General features: G+C 50.4%; 1 long non-coding RNA gene across 1 annotated transcript; it reads left to right on the plus strand.

The window, feature by feature from the left end:
* Nucleotides 1-1,473: 1,473 nt before the first annotated feature.
* Nucleotides 1,474-5,381, plus strand: LOC139826759 (uncharacterized). Its single transcript, XR_011736898.1, has 3 exons — nucleotides 1,474-1,565; nucleotides 2,485-2,727; nucleotides 3,209-5,381. It is a non-coding gene; the product is annotated as an uncharacterized lncRNA (long non-coding RNA).
* The last annotated feature ends 10,275 nt before the right edge of the window (nucleotides 5,382-15,656 follow it).

Raw genomic sequence — 15,656 nt, forward strand, 5'->3', positions numbered from 1 at the left:
TTTGAGAGCTCTCTAAGGAAAAGTGATATCTTTTTACCTTGTTACTGCTCTTTCCATGTTACGAGCAGCCACCCTCTTTATGATCAGTCTCATGCTTTTCTTCCTTTCTTGCCCAGGTTCAGAATACCAGGAATTCCAAGCTTCAAGTTTCCTGTGGAACATTGCGGGAGACCTTGATAACGTGGCAATGAGGGAGGTGATGAAGAGAAACAATACCTGTTCCTTTCCCATTTCAAGACGTTATTTTTTACCTTCCTGGTAGCTGTGAGATGATTTGCAATCTTGCGCTAGCGTCTGCCTGAAAGAGAACACGGACCCTTTGGGTGCCTCCTCAAGAAATACTTGCTCTATGGTTCTGGCGATGTCCAGGCTTCAAGGGTGGGGCATAGGGCAGTGTAAATCTTAGGGGGCCTCCCGGGATGTCTGCAGGTTTGGGTGACCCGTGGCTGGGACGGGGACGCCAAGGTTGTCAATCTTGCCCTGAATCTCTCGCTCCCTCTCTTGCAGCACCCGAGACCGAATGGAGGAGCAAGTGTACGGGAAGTTCCTGCGCCACGCCACAGATCACATTTATCGCTCTCGCCCTGAGAGACCCGGAGAACCAAACCGTTCCCATCGTGCCTTGAAGCAGCCTCTGCTCACGCGCTTCTCCCAGGGAGAAGGCAGAATGGCAGTAGCTCGCCACGTTATACCACAGGGTGCACACTCTGCAGCTTTCTAGCCCAGCTCTGCGTTAGCTCACCCCTGCAATTTTGCACCGCCCACGCAAATTTGAGTTGTCGCTGGTTGTTGCAGCGTTTGGCTTTGGTGAGGACAGCGTGTGTTTGTCAGCAGTTGGTGTAGGGTGGAATCTTGAGGAGAAAGTGATATTTTCGTGCCAGAACTGGTTGGTGTTTGCATGGTATTGTGGTAGTTGTTCCCACAGGTGATCAGTGCTGGAGTGTTATTGCAGGATGAGGGGATTTTGAAGGCTTGTCTGTGAGATGCACTAGAGGCAGCAGTTGCAAACGAAAGGCTGAGGTGCGGAGAGTTTGTCGGTGGGTTTTGGACAGTTGTCAGTTGAAGAGTTGGTTGTTTGCAGGTGAGGTGTAGAGCAGAGGGTGAAGCTGACTTTGCCTGGGCGGCGCAACTGGATGGGTGTGCAGAGCTGAGGAGAGCGGGCTTCTGCGGGTGACCCTAAAGCTGGAGAACCAGCCAGCGGCAGCTCCAGACAGTCCCGCTGCCGAGCTTGGCCGTGTAGGGCCAGTGCCCTGGGGCACAGGGAGTGTGACCCTCCGCAAGCACCAAACAGCAGGTGAGGACTGTGGGGATTTGTACTGAGCTATGATATCTCTAAGGCATGTGCGAGGGCCCGGGGCCAAGGCAAGGTGGGCTCGTTGTGGGGTGTGGGGAGGTGTCAGCCCCCGGACTCAGCCCCTGTCTGATTGTAGTGCCCTTGGGCTGGTGTAGCTCAGTCCTCTGTGTGTTTCTCTTCAGGTGGAGCAGCGTGCAAAGGAAAAGCAAGGAAGGAGAGGAAGGTGGTGAACCTATGAGGAAGAGTGTAGCGAATCTGGCGTGGACTCACGGTAAGGTGCCATGAGAGACATTTATTACAAACTCAGGTTTGCATTTATACTCGCTATGATGCTTGCTCAAGCATTTGCTCTTTAGCTAAGTTAGACATTACATGAGCGATGTAACTGCCATATACGCATTTTTTTCTATAGTAAGCTGTCCCTCTGTCCCTGATGTATCAGTCCTGTATCCTGTATCTTAGTAGTCATAATTTTTCCCCAAGTAGATGAATATTTGCAAGCAGCTTTATCTCCAGTCGTTACCTGTTCATATAATTCTCATTCATCTTTGTGCCATGTCTCCAACTGAAATGTACCAGTTGTAGGAAAGTCTAGCACATGATTAGCAATCCATTGTAATAAACTCACCAATCAGACCCCTGATACATCCTGATTTTGCGTTTGTAGCGCATGTTGAAGGACATCCAGGGTTTGTCTTTGCTTAAGGGATAACTTCCCTCCCATGGTTCCCAATCGCTCACCTTTCGGTGGTGGTGGGCGCGCACTGTCCTGGTTCCCGGTCCTGTTTCCTGGTTCGATTGGGCTTCGCTACCAGAGCGGCTACTGCCTTTATAGGCACGCTGAAAGTCCCTGTTCCAGGGCGCCATTTGTAGCGAATGCGGTACGGACTCTCTTTTAAGGTGCAATGAGAGATGTTTATTACAAATTCAGGCTTGCGTTTATACTCGCTATGATGCTTGCTCAAGCATTTGTTGATTAGCTAAGTTAGTCATTACATAAGTGATGTGTTTTGTGTTCCCACCAAAGTCACTGCCATCAACACCTTTTTTGTCTATCACAAGCTGTCCCTCTGTCCTTGATGCATCAATCCTGTATCAACTCCTCTGTCCTTGATGTATCACATAGCATACAGTCCTTTGTTCTTGTATTTTTCCACTAATGCTTGTTCTCATGCTGTTGACTCTTGCAGTTTCTCATGTGCCCGGTCTTCCGTGTACTGACACAGAAGAGCGATCACGAAAGAGGATTGGAGCGCACCTGTGAGTCAAGCAGAGTCAAGAAAGAAGATGACAGTGGTGGACCTGTGAGTCAGGAGGGGACAAAAGAGGAGAAAGGTGATGGAGCTACGAGTCAAGAGTGAGGAGGAAGATGGGCAGCCTGAGCCAGCGAGAAGGAGAATGTATCCTTAAGCACAGGGAACGATCTGTGATAAGTGCGTCCCCCTCCCACCCCTAGAAACCGTGCTCGGGGGTAAAGTGGTAAAATGGGAGCAGGGGCTGTTGGCTGTGTTTTGGGAGGTGGGGGTGGTGAGCAGGGGCTGGGCTCTTGGACTTGGGAGCAGTTAAGGGAGCAGGGTGGTCATCCCTTGGGAGGTGTCTGTCTGCCAGCAGGTAAAGGAGGGGGAAGAGGATCCTGCCGGGGTGAGGGCCTGGCCAGCTCTCCACTCCCAGGGCTCTTGATGCTGATGTGGTGTGTTGCTGTAAGTGCCAGGGGTGACTGGCAAAGAAAGTCTTTGTGGGGTGCATGCTGGGAAACTGTGCTGCTACGGAGGGGCTGGGTTGGTGGGAAGGCCTGTGCGGGGGGCCGGGGCCAAGGCAAGGTGGGCTTGCTGTGGGATGTGGGGATGCGTCAGCGACCGGACTCACCCCCTATGTGACTGTACGGGCCTGGGGTGGGTGTATTTCTGTCTTCAGGGCATTTCGGTTTGGGTGGAGCAGCTCACAAAGGCGAAAGCAAGAAAGGAAAGTAAGGTTGTGAACTTACGAGAAAGAGTGATCAAGAAAGAGGATTTGAGTTCATCCGGGAGTCGAGGGATCAAGAAAGAAGAGGAGGAAGGTGATGGACGTGCACATTGAAAATGAGAGGGAAGATGGGCAACCTGAAGCATGGAGCAAGGGAATGTCTCCTAGAACAAAGGGACCTTTCTGTAATCAGAGATCCCCCCTCCTACCCTACAAACTGAACAAAGAGGACTGCGAGAGGGAGCGCTCTGACAGGACAAGAGGTATCAGTAAATCTGGCAAGAGGACAGTGGGGGAAGCGCTCTGGCGGATCAACAAGTCTCAATATATGTGGCAAGAGGATGATGGGGGAGAGTTCACCAGTGGTTCAAAAGTCACCCAGAAAAAGGGGAAGAGGATGTCAAGGGGGGAGCGCTCTGGTCGATCACAAGACTCTCCTAAAAAACACAACAGGATGGTGGTGGGGGGGCATGTCCTATATGGGACAAGGGGTCCCGAGAAATCCAGCAAGAGGATGGTGGGGGGGAGCACTCTAGCAGACCAAGAATGTACTAAGGAAAGGCAAAAGGACGGCAGGAGGAGAGACCCAGTGGGTCAAGAGGTACCGAGAAATCCAGCAAGAGGACGACAGGGAGGAGCTCTTTAGCAGGCCAAAATCCCACTGAGGAAAGGCAAGAGGACAGCGGGGGAGAGCGCTCCAGTTCTTCAAGTGACTTCCCAGGCAGAAGGCAGGAGCATGGCGGGGCAGGACTGCGGCAGGTCAAGAATTCTCAGTCTGGCAATAGGATGGCGGGGAGGAGCGTTCCAGCGGGAGATGAGCGCCCTGACTAGAGGCAAGACGAGGGTGAGGGAGAGCACTCGGACGTGTCAAGAAGACTCCCCCAAAAAGTGCAAGAGGAAGGCCGGTGGGGAGAGCAATCCAGCAGATCAGGAAGTCTCGATAAATGCGGTAAGAAGGTGGCAGGTGGGAGCTCTCCAGTGGTTCAAGAGGTCCCAAGATATCCAGCAAGAGAACTGTGAGGGAGAGCGCTCCAACAGGTCAAGCGGTGTCAAGAAATCCAGCAAGACAATGGTGGAAAACGCTCCGGTGAGTCACAAGATTCCCCCAAAAAAAGGCAAGAGAATGGTTAGAGGATGGTAACAGGCAGCTTTGAGAGCACTCTGGTGGATCAAGAAGCACCCAGGAAAAGGGGAAGAAGATGGTGGGGGGGAGCACTCTGGTTGGTCACAAGACTCCCCCAGAAAACACAAGAGGGTGGCAGGGGGAACGCCCTAATGGGTCAAGAGGTTCCAAGAAATCCAGCAGGAGGACGGCGAGGGGGAGCGCTCCAGCAGGCTGAGATTGTACTAAAGAAAGGCAAAAGGACAGCAGGAGGAGAAACCCAGTGGGTCAAGAGGTCCCAAGAAATCCAGTGAGAGGACAACAGGGAGGAGTGCTCTGGCAGGCCAAAATCTCAGTGAAGAAAGGCAAGAGGACAGCAGGGGGGAGTGCTCCAGTTCTTCAAGTGACTTCCCAGGTAGAAGGCAGAAGGACGGTGGGGTAGCGCTGGGACAGGTCGAGAATTCTCAATCTGGCAATAGGACAGCAGGGAGGAGCATCCAGCGGGACAGGAGCGCCCTGAAAATAGGCAAGACAAGGGTGAGTGAGAGCACTCCGAGATGTCAAGAAGTGTCAAAAAATCTGGTAAAGGATGGCAGGGGGGAGTGCTGTGGATATTCAAGAGACTCCCCAGTAAAAGGCAAGAGGACGGCGCGGGGAAGTGCTCCAGCACGTCAAGATCGCACTGAAGAAAGGCAAGGTCACAGTGGGGGGGAGCATTCCCGTTGTTCCAATGGTTCAAAAGGTCCCAAGAAATCCAACAAGAGAACTGCGAGGGGGAGCGCTCTGGCAAGTCAAGCGGTGTCAATAACCCCAGCAAGGCAACGGCGGAGAGCGCTCTGGTGAGTCACGAGACTCCCCTACAAAGGACGAGAGGATGGTGGAGGGGAGCCCACCAGTGGTTCAAGCAGCACCCAGGAAAAGGGGAGGAGGCTGACGAGGGGCAGGCCTCTGGCGGGCCAAGATCCCTGAGGGAAGGTGCGGGGGAGCTTGCTGGTGGCTCAAGAGACCTCTAGAAAAAGGTAAGAGGGCGGCGGGGGGTGGGAGGGTGCCTCAGCTGGTGAAGAGGAACCCCGAAAACAAGGCAAGAGAATGTTGGTGGGGGGAGCGCTCTGGCGGTTCCAGAGGCTCCCCGAGATCCGCTCAGACGGCAGCGGGTAACGCGGCAGCTCAGCGTCAATCAAAGAAGAACAGGAAGGCGGTTGACCTGCAATTCCAGAGCGAGGAGGAAGACTGGCAACCCGAACGAGGAGCAGCAGAACTTGGCATGGCCTCTGAAATCCTCCTTTAATCTGGGCTCAGGTAAGCTGGAAGCAGGGGACATAGGCTGGGGTTTGGGAGGTGGGCAGGTGAGAAATGATCCGCATTTTTGATCTCCTGAGTGACTGAAGCGCCTGGGAGTTCATTTGGAGTCGTTGCCTTACTTGATTTTACACTGACTTTTGCATTATATTTTAATGACGTAGAATTTTCCGTTTTGACATCGAAACCTAAACTTCTTTGGAAATTCATCCTCTGTCCCTTCAGTCTCAGCTCGTGGCACTTCCACTGTCTCGTGGCCCGCGTTTCAATGTACATTAGATCGCTTCCTGGGCCTTGGATTTTAAGTAATGGTCCGTCACAAGTTTGTTTTTCTTGTCCTTAACAGGCAGCTTTGAGAGCTCTCTAAGGAAAAGTGATATCTTTTTACCTTGTTACTGCTCTTTCCATGTTACGAGCAGCCACCCTCTTTATGATCAGTCTCATGCTTTTCTTCCTTTCTTGCCCAGGTTCAGAATACCAGGAATTCCAAGCTTCAAGTTTCCTGTGGAACATTGCGGGAGACCTTGATAACGTGGCAATGAGGGAGGTGATGAAGAGAAACAATACCTGTTCCTTTCCCATTTCAAGACGTTGTTTTTTACCTTCCTGGTAGCTGTGAGATGATTTGCAATCTTGCGCTAGCATCTGCCTGAAAGAGAACACGGACCCTTTGGGTGCCTCCTCAAGAAATACTTGCTCTGTGGTTCTGGCGATGTCCAGGCTTCAAGGGTGGGGCATAGGGGAGTGTAAATCTTAGGGGGCCTCCCGGGATGTCTGCAGGTTTGGGTGACCCGTGGCTGGGACGGGGACGCCGAGGTTGTCAATCTTGCCCTGAATCTCTCGCTCCCTCTCTTGCAGCACCCGAGACCGAATGGAGGAGCAAGTGTACGGGAAGTTCCTGCGCCACGACACAGATCACATTTATCGCTCTCGCCCTGAGAGACCCAGAGAACCAAACCGTTCCCATCGTGCCTTGAAGCAGCCTCTGCTCACGCGCTTCTCCCAGGGAGAAGGCAGAATGGCAGTAGCTCGCCACGTTATACCACAGGGTGCACACTCTGCAGCTTTCAAGCCCAGCTCTGCGTTAGCTCACACCTGCGATTTTGCGCCACACACGCAAATTTGAGTTGTCGCTGGTTGTTGCAGCGTTTGGCTTTGGTGAGGACAGCGTGTTTGTCAGCAGTTGGTGTCGGGTGGAATCTTGAGGAGAAAGTGATATTTCCGTGCCAGAACTGGTTGGTGTTTGCATGGTATTGTGGTAGTTGTTCCCGCAGGTGATCAGTGCTGGAGTGTTATTGCAGGATGAGGGGATTTTGAAGGCTTGTCTGTGAGATGCACTAGAGGCAGCAGTTGCAAACGAAAGGCTGAGATTTGGAGAGTTTGTCGGTGGGTTTTGGACAGTTGTCAGTTGAAAGTTGGTTGTTTGCAGGTGAGGTGTAGAGCAGAGGGTGAAGCTGACTTTGCCTGGGCGGCGCAACTGGATGGGTGTGCAGAGCTGAGGAGAGCGGGCTTCTGCGGGTGACCCTAAAGCTGGAGAACCAGCCAGCGGCAGCTCCAGACACTCCCGCAGGGCCGGGCAGGGCCAGTGTCCTGGGGCACAGTGAGTGTGACCCTCCGCAAGCACCAAACAGCAGGTGAGGACTGTGGGGATTTGTACTGAGCTATGATATCTCTAACCCATGAAACTGGGGTCCAGCCTGAGCAGGGCATGTGCGGAAGCTGTGCTGCAGCGGAGGGGCAGAGCTGAGGATAAGGGCGGTGTGAGGGGCCGGGGCCAAGGCAAGGCGGGCACGCTGTGGGGTGTGGGGAGGTGTCATCCCCCAGATGCAGCCCCCGTCTGACTGTAGTGCCCTGGGGCTGATGTAGCTCAGTCCTCTGTGTGTTTCTCTTCAGGTGGAGCAGCGTGCAAAGGAAAAGCAAGGAAGGAGGCGAACCTGTGAGGAAGAGTGATCGAGAAAGAGGATTGGAGGGCACCTGTGAGTCAAGAGGGATCAAGAAAGAAGACAACGGTGGTGGAACCGCAGGTCAGGAGAGCTCAAGGAAGGAGAAAGGTGATTGTGGCAGTATTCTGACATTGGGCCTATGAGAAACTGTGGGAGTTGACAGCGTGAGAACAATCATTAGTGGAATAACACAAGAAGCAAGTACTGTATGCTACGTGATACATCGAGGACAGAGGGATTGGTACAGGAATGATACATCAAGGGGGATGACGGGGGTAGCTTGTGGTATAGACAACGGTGCTTTTATGGCAGTAACAATATATCACTTATGTTATGACGAACTTACCAAATCAGCAAATGCTTGAGCAAGCATCATAGCGAGTATAAATGCAAACCTGAGTTTGTAACAAATGTCTCTTGTCTCACCTTAAAAGAGAGTCGGTGCCACATTCGCTACAAATGGCACCCGAACAGGGACTTTGAGTGCGGCTGTAAAGGCAGCAGCCGTTCTGGTGGCAAAGCCCAATTGAACAAGGACAGGGAAACAGAGCCAGGAAACAGAAACCACAGCGTGCGCCCATCAGCAAGAAAAGATGAGCAATTTGGAACCATAGGAGGGAAGTTATCCCTTGAACCAAACAAACCCTAGATGTCCTTCAACTTTTATTAAGAAAGCAAAATCACAATGTACCAGTAGTCCGATTAATGACTTTATAAGAAAGGCTTGCTGATCATGTGCTGGACTTTCCTACAACTGGTACATTTTAGTTGGAGGCATGGCAGAAAGTTGAACGAGAATTATATGAACAGGCAGCAACTGGAGATAAAGCTGCTTGTGAATATTTATCTACTTGGGCAAAAATTATGTCTGCTTTAATAGCGACTCAGAAGGAAGTAGTTGCGCGGGTTGCAACTAATTGTGAACCTTCTGCTCCTCCCTTGCCAGGGAAGGAGGGGGATCCTGTAGATAGATTAGGCAAAAATGCACTGACCACAGATGTAGTAGTGGATAAAGGATTGGCTGATAACAAAGCCCCTGCATGTACACTACAGTGAACACTTTTGGCAAATGATGGTTTGTGGGAGTCGCCTGACAAGCCCCTTGATCCTGGCCCGACGGACCCAGAGTAAGAGCCTGATTTATTCCCCCCGGATGTTACTTTGCAACCGAAAGTGCACACTAATTAAACCATGTGGGATAAAGGTAGAGAAGAGGCTTTGAAAACAGGAGACTCGAAAGTGGTTACGGCATGGCCAGTGATCTGTTGTGAACAGCAATCTCCAGGCTTTCAGCAGCTACCGTATGATGTTGTAAAGGAATTACCAACATTAGCTAAAGAAAATGGGGTTACTTTATCATTTGTTATACATTTTTGAAGCATTAAGCTCCTCTTACGAACTTACTCCACATGACTGGCGTTCTTTGTTGAAAATGATCTTAACCGTACAGTATATTGACTAGTAGTTATCTGATTTTTGGGAGGACTGTACTACAGAGACCGTTGATAATGCATATCGGATGAGATGGATTGATTGCAGTCCTTTAGCTGGGGAATGTGCCCACGCTTTGCCAGATAATCAAGTTGCGTAACCCAGAGAGATATATATGTGGTGTAATAGCAAAACTAGCAATGAAAGTGGTTCGGAAGTTACTGGAGGTTGGGAGAGATGCCAATACGTCCTTTTCAAAAATCTTGCAAGGATCACAGGAACCTTATGCGCTGTTTTTAGACCGCTTGCAAACTGCTTTGGAGAGACAAATTGATAATGACACAGCGCATGAGTTGTTACTAAAATAATTGGCTTTTGAGAATGCTAATGCTGATTGTCAGCGTGTGTTGCAGGATTTGGGGAATAGGGAAAGGTGTACTATAGCAGATATGAGAGTGTGTCAAAACATAAGTCAACTGAACATTATACCAGCTCTCTAGCTGCTGCTTTAGCAGCACAGTTACAAGTATTGGGAACAGAACTGAAATCGAATTGTTTTTGTTGTGGGACACTGGGTCGTGTAAAGAAAGATTACACAAAGTATGCACGCCAGACTTCGAAGGCTGTACCTCCTAGAGGTCGTCCAAAATGGGGAAAGGGCAAGCACTGTGTGAGTGAACATCATTCAAGGATTAATGTAAAGGGGGAGCCAATTAACCCTTCCCAGGAGGTGGGGGACAGGACTTCCCCCGCCCCCATCAAATAAATTCAAGTCTAAACTCATGACCCGAGATCTCTTCCCTGGAACAGCTGGAAGTGCAGGGCTGGACTTGGCTGCCAGCCCGTCAGTGATGATAATTAATTACTGCTGTGGTATTGGTTATTCCCAGAGGAGTGTGGGGGCCTTTAGTGCCTAGTGTGCATGCTTTGTTAATAGGTTGATCATCTACTACCAAATTGGGTTTGTTTGTTTTACCTGGAGTAATTGACTCTGATTATCAAGGTGAAATCAAAATTATGGCATGGACACCTGTGCCACCTTGCTACATCCTGAGGATGCCCCCAGATTTGCATTTTGTGTTCCTTCACTTAATCAAGAGGAGCCTATGAAGAGATAGCATTGGGTGGTATCACCACAAGGGATGAGAAATAGTCCAACCATTTGCAAGACAGTAGTTGCAGCAGCTGTACAACCTGTGAGGAAGCTGTACCCCGCAGCTTGTATCTGTCGTTATATGGATGATATCTTGCTTGTCATAAGAGCAGGAACTACAACAAGTAATGCAAGTCCTATGTAACGCTATACAAAAGGCTAGATTACAAATTGCACAAGAAAAAATTCAGAAAACTGCTCCATGGAAATATTTGGGGTGGCAAATAACAGAACAAGAAATCATTCCTTAGCCAGTAACTCTTAAATTCCATAATATCATGACCTTAAATGACTTACAAAATTGCTAGGAGCCATAAATTGGCTCCGACCTATTTTGGGCATTGCCACAGAGGAACTGTGTCTACTTTTTACACTTTTGAAAGGAGACCTGAATTTATTGTCTACTCAGGTATTGGATGACAAAGCTCAGCAGGCCATATAGAAAGTATTCGATGCTGTTGAACAAAAATAGGGATGGGGACGCAATTTGCAGCTGCCAGTTTGGCTGGCACTCATAGCCAATACCGTCCAACCGTTTGCAGTACCGTTTCAATGGGACAAGTCATTAAGTGATTCTTTAAGAGTTGGAATGGGTTTTTCTAGCTCACACACCAATGAAAACAGTTTGGATAATAAAAGAAATGTATGCAAACCCAATAATTAAAGGCAGAGAATGTTTGTATGCTATGTATGGGACAGACTTTGAATGTATATTTATTCCTACAACAAAGGAGAATTTGCAATGGTAATTAACTGAAGATGTGAATTTCCAGATTGCATTGGCAACATATGCAGGGAACATATCAGTTTATTACCCCCAACATAAACTGTGGGCTGAAATTGGTAATTTACCGTTGTAGGGCAAATGCTGCTGTCAGCAACGACCAGTAAGTGACAAGACTGTATTTACTGATGCCTTTGGTCGCTCACGTAAAGTTGTAATTACGTGGCTAAACTCAGATACCCAGTGTTCCAAACACAAGGTAGAAAAAGGAGACCAGGGGTCAAACAAGTTCTTGAGCTGACAGCTGTTAGGATCACTTTTGAGTGTTCTGTAATGAGCCTTTGAATGTTGTAACTGACTCATATTATGCAGCTGGCATACTTAACCGCCTGGAAGCTTCTTTTCTGAAGGAAGAGGATAATCCTCTTTTGATGGCTGAATTGAGAATGCTATGGTTCCTAATAAATCATAGACGTCATGGTTTTTATGCAGCGCACATCCGCTCTCGCGCTGCCCTTCCAGGACCTCTTGCGGAAGGCAATAGGAGGGCCGATGCACGAGCTGTGCCGCTTACTGTGCCTAAAGCCTTGGAGCAAGCTAAATTATCACATAAACTCTTTCACCAGAATGCAAAGTCGTTAAAACGACAATTTCAAATTACAACGGATCAGGCCAGGAGCGTTCTTATGTCCTGCCCTGATTGCCAACAGTCGGCACCCGTGCCATCCAAAGAGGGTGTTAATCCAGGAGGGATTACTGACAAGTACGGCCAGCTGATGTAACGCGTTGTTCTGAAGTGGGTAAATACGTACGTGTTTCTGTAGACGCTCATTCCAGATTTCTCGTTGCGGCTGCACGCACTGGTGAAAGAGCACGGGACGTCTGTAAACAGTGGTTGGCGTGTTTTGCTGTTTCAGGAGTTCCAGGATATGTAAAACCAGAGGAAAGCGGAACGCACGCTGGATTAGAGGAGCGATCCCCCGAGTGCCCAGCGCGCCGTAATAAAAGTGCCTGCTTTTTAACACTTTCAAAACCATGTTAAAGAGTCTGTTTGCCGACTTTTCGGTATCGTTTTCTGGCGACGAGGATGGGATAATCTGCCTGACCTCCCGTGGACCCCAGGATCTCTGGGACCTTGTGCCGGCACCGGGGAATTCCCGGAAGGGATCACGGATCCTCGGGCCAGCTCGGGACGTGGGTAAAACCCCATCAATGAGATAAGGCACTTTCATTGTCTGGTTTGTTTGCAGGCTGCCTGCGCGAGACGTGGGCGACACCAGCGCGTTGGGTCTGCGCGTTTTGGTAAATTGGGTAAATTAAAAAGAAATAAAAAACTAAAGAGGAAAATGAGAAAACAATAAATAAAAGAGAAAAACAAGGGAACAGTAATTTGATAAAGGTACCTTTAGTGATTTTGCTGTTTGTGCCTTAGCAATTGTACAATTGTTTGTGTCTTTAGTGATCTGTTGTTACTTGTGTCTCGGGTGATTTTATAGTCCAATACTTACGGTTAACCAATTGTCTGTTATTGTGATTGTGAAATAGGTAGTGGACAATGGACAGGAGCGATTCGGAAGAAATCCCGCCCGGGCTGTATTTTGTGACAGTGGAAAAGGATCGTTTGACTCCCTGGGGAACAGCAACCAGGGAATATTGTAATTAATGGTGGCCACTGTAAATAATATTAATATGCTGCACAGGTCTGGGTGGGTATACCCGAGATGTGTAGTATAGTAATGCACTACATGTAATATATAATGAGATATGTTTTAAATCATATATTGTCTATTATATAATGCATATTACACAATACAAAATGTTACATACGCATTGTATTTGAAAAAGAATAATCAGGGAAAGAAATTGAAACCAGTAAAAGGTTTGTTGACGAACAGATATTGGTGTAGAATACACAGAGAACATTAGATCAGGATTGTCCCTTGGTGAATGCAGGGTGGCATCCTGATGTCCTTATATCGGGGGACAGGCTGAATTGGTATGGACAGTGCATTTTATACGGGATTGGACACGCTGTGCCTAAAGCTGTAAATACGCCAAAGCCTTCTGAGATAAAACAGGATCGTCTGTGCCTCATTTGCTACACCCCTTTACCTGTTTCCCAAATTGATTTAGACTGTATTTACCATTGTAAAAATAAAGCTTTCCCCCTTTAATTTTTGTCATGTATTGTAATTCATAGAGATATTGGAGCCTGTCCTACCTAAACTGTAGAAAAGACAGCAGCCATGTGTATTTTTAAGTAAAGATTAAATCAAGTCTGCTAGCTCATTATCTTTAAGCGTTCTACTGTGATCACCTCCCTCCCAAGGTTTTGTGTCTATTGTATCAGGGCCTGACACCCACGGCCACAGTGGATGAATCACCATGGGCACAGCACCAGGACCCGCTTGTTGGTGTCCAGGGTATCCACTCCAGCAGACACTGTTAGTAAAAGAGCACATCATGAAACTGGAAAACCATCAAATTGTGTCATTATACACATTCACTGCTCTTTTTTCTGCTTTATACCCCTGGTAGCTTTTTAAAATGGCACAGTTTGAAAAGGATTTCTGTTTTGGCCCTGCACACGGAGGCTGATTTTCCTTTTCTAGGGCCTTCCACCCGGTTCACCGCACCCGTGTGATCACTGCGCTGCACGTGGGCAAAATCAGCTGTGCCCTGTGTTTCTCCCGTAAAATAGTAAGAATGCTAATACAATCGTGCCAGGAACTACCTTCACTGTGAATATTTGAATGTATTGTTAATGGGTACTTGCATTGTGGATTAGATGCAACAAAAATCCATACTTTCTTTTATCCTTTGCTGTACAGGAGGTGGTTGAACTTTTCTATAGCAGATTCAATCACCTGTTGTAAAGCGAGATGGTTGTCTCCTGTGAGGAAGCAGGGTAGATTTACCCATGCTCTATAAGCACCATGGATGAGCTATATAGAGTAACAGCTTAAAAACAAACCAACCAACAACAAGAAGCTAACGATCAAAACAACAAAAGGAAAAAAACCCCAAACAAACCAACCCAAAAGCGCAGAGGCTCCTGAACGCCCCCTCTCAGTGCTGTGATGTCCGTTTCCAGGGAGCCCGTGGGGTGTCCCCACAACCGCAGACACAGGTGACCCGGCTGGGTGGTGCCGGCAGAGAACAGTTGGTGTGACCCAGCCCGCTGCGCTGCCCTGGGAAAGCCGGGGACAAAGGGCCGGGCCGGGGCATGGGGAGGTTGGTTCCAGCTCACGGATCAGCTCACAGCGACTGCGGAAACAGCCCCGAGCCGGGACGGGCCCGGCCGTGTGCTCCTGTCCCCCCGTCGCGGGGTCCTGGCTCTGGACATCGTTGCACAGGATCGTTTGAGAACCGTTCCTGAAGGATGCGCAGCGCCCAGAGCAGCAGCGCCTGCCCGGCTGCTGCTCAGCCGAGGGTAAGGGCTGGAACTGACCCTGTAGCAGCAGCAGAGCTGCCACAGCTGCGGGCGAGCCGAGTTACTGCTGCAGACAAGACACGGGGCACAGGGAGAGGCAATGTATTTTATTAGGACAGAAGGCATCTTTAGGAAAAAAACACATTTTAGCAATGTCGGGCTATTATCTTTTATCAGTGTGTCTGCCATGTGCGCGGCTCTGGGAAAGCGCGTTCGGGGAGCTCAGGCTGCCCACGGGTCAAGAAAAAGCGCCCGCGCTGCGGGGCCCGGGGGCGCTGCGTGACCGCGCTCGGTGCTGCCGTCTGGTGGCCACCGCCCGGAACTGCAGCTGGGGAGCGGCGCCCGGTGCCCGTGCCGCGGGTAAGAGGGGGGCGCTGCCGCTGCGACCGAGGTCGTGCCCGTCAGAAAGGGGGGGGCAGCGGTCGGACGAGCCGCCGGGAAAAAAAGAGGCGCCCGGCTCTCCCGGGGCAGCCCCGCTGCGAGAGGAACGGGCGAGGCGGCAGCAGGAGGCGGCGGCGTCTCCTCGGTCCCGGGCACAGGGGAGAGAAACCTGCCGGCCGGAGCTCCTTAGGGCTCTCTCTGTTCACAATGAATTTAAGGGTAGGTGACCACCCGCCCCGCTTGTCAGCGTAAAGCAAAGGAGCGCGGTTTGTTGTTTCCTTTCAAACGCGGCTGCTGGAAGCCGCGCGGGCAAAGGGCGTGTGGGTCCCGGCAGGGCGGAGAGCAGACGGGTGAGGGTGCAGAGCGGGCCAATCAGATGGCGCGGGAAGGCTGGGGGGGGGGGCGGATCGCTGATAGGCTACCAAGGCACGTCAATTGCCATTCTGTCCACCAATCAGATTGCCGGAGGGGCGGGTGTCGGACGCTCCGTACTGCGCATGCGCAAACTGCGAGTACTGATGGGCCAAGAGAATGATGATTGACTTGTCTTCGGCAGCCAATCGTGTTGCGGAAAGGGGCGGGTGCTGCTCTCTCCCTACTGCGCCTGCCCTCACTGCGAGCTCTGATAGGCGGAGAAAATGGTGATTGACGTGCCTAGGCAGGCTATCATTTTGCCGGAGGGGCGGGCGTTGCTGGCTCCTGGGCACCGGACGGAGCATCCAATAGGAGGACAGTGTGGGGGGGTGGAAAGCAGCCAATCAGCGCGGGTCCTGGCGAGCGGGTCCGTGGTGTCTCGGGGTGGGTACCGGGAATTAACGGGAACGGGGGTCGGGGCGGTTGCGGAGCGGTTGCTGCAACCGGCGCCCGGGGACCTGGAGGTAGGCGGCTCAGGGCAGCCCTTCGTGAGGTCCCCGGAGGCGGCAGAAAGGCAGAG

This window comes from Patagioenas fasciata, unplaced genomic scaffold (genome assembly GCF_037038585.1).
Source record: "Patagioenas fasciata isolate bPatFas1 unplaced genomic scaffold, bPatFas1.hap1 Unplaced_140, whole genome shotgun sequence".
Taxonomy (NCBI): Eukaryota; Metazoa; Chordata; class Aves; order Columbiformes; family Columbidae; genus Patagioenas; species Patagioenas fasciata.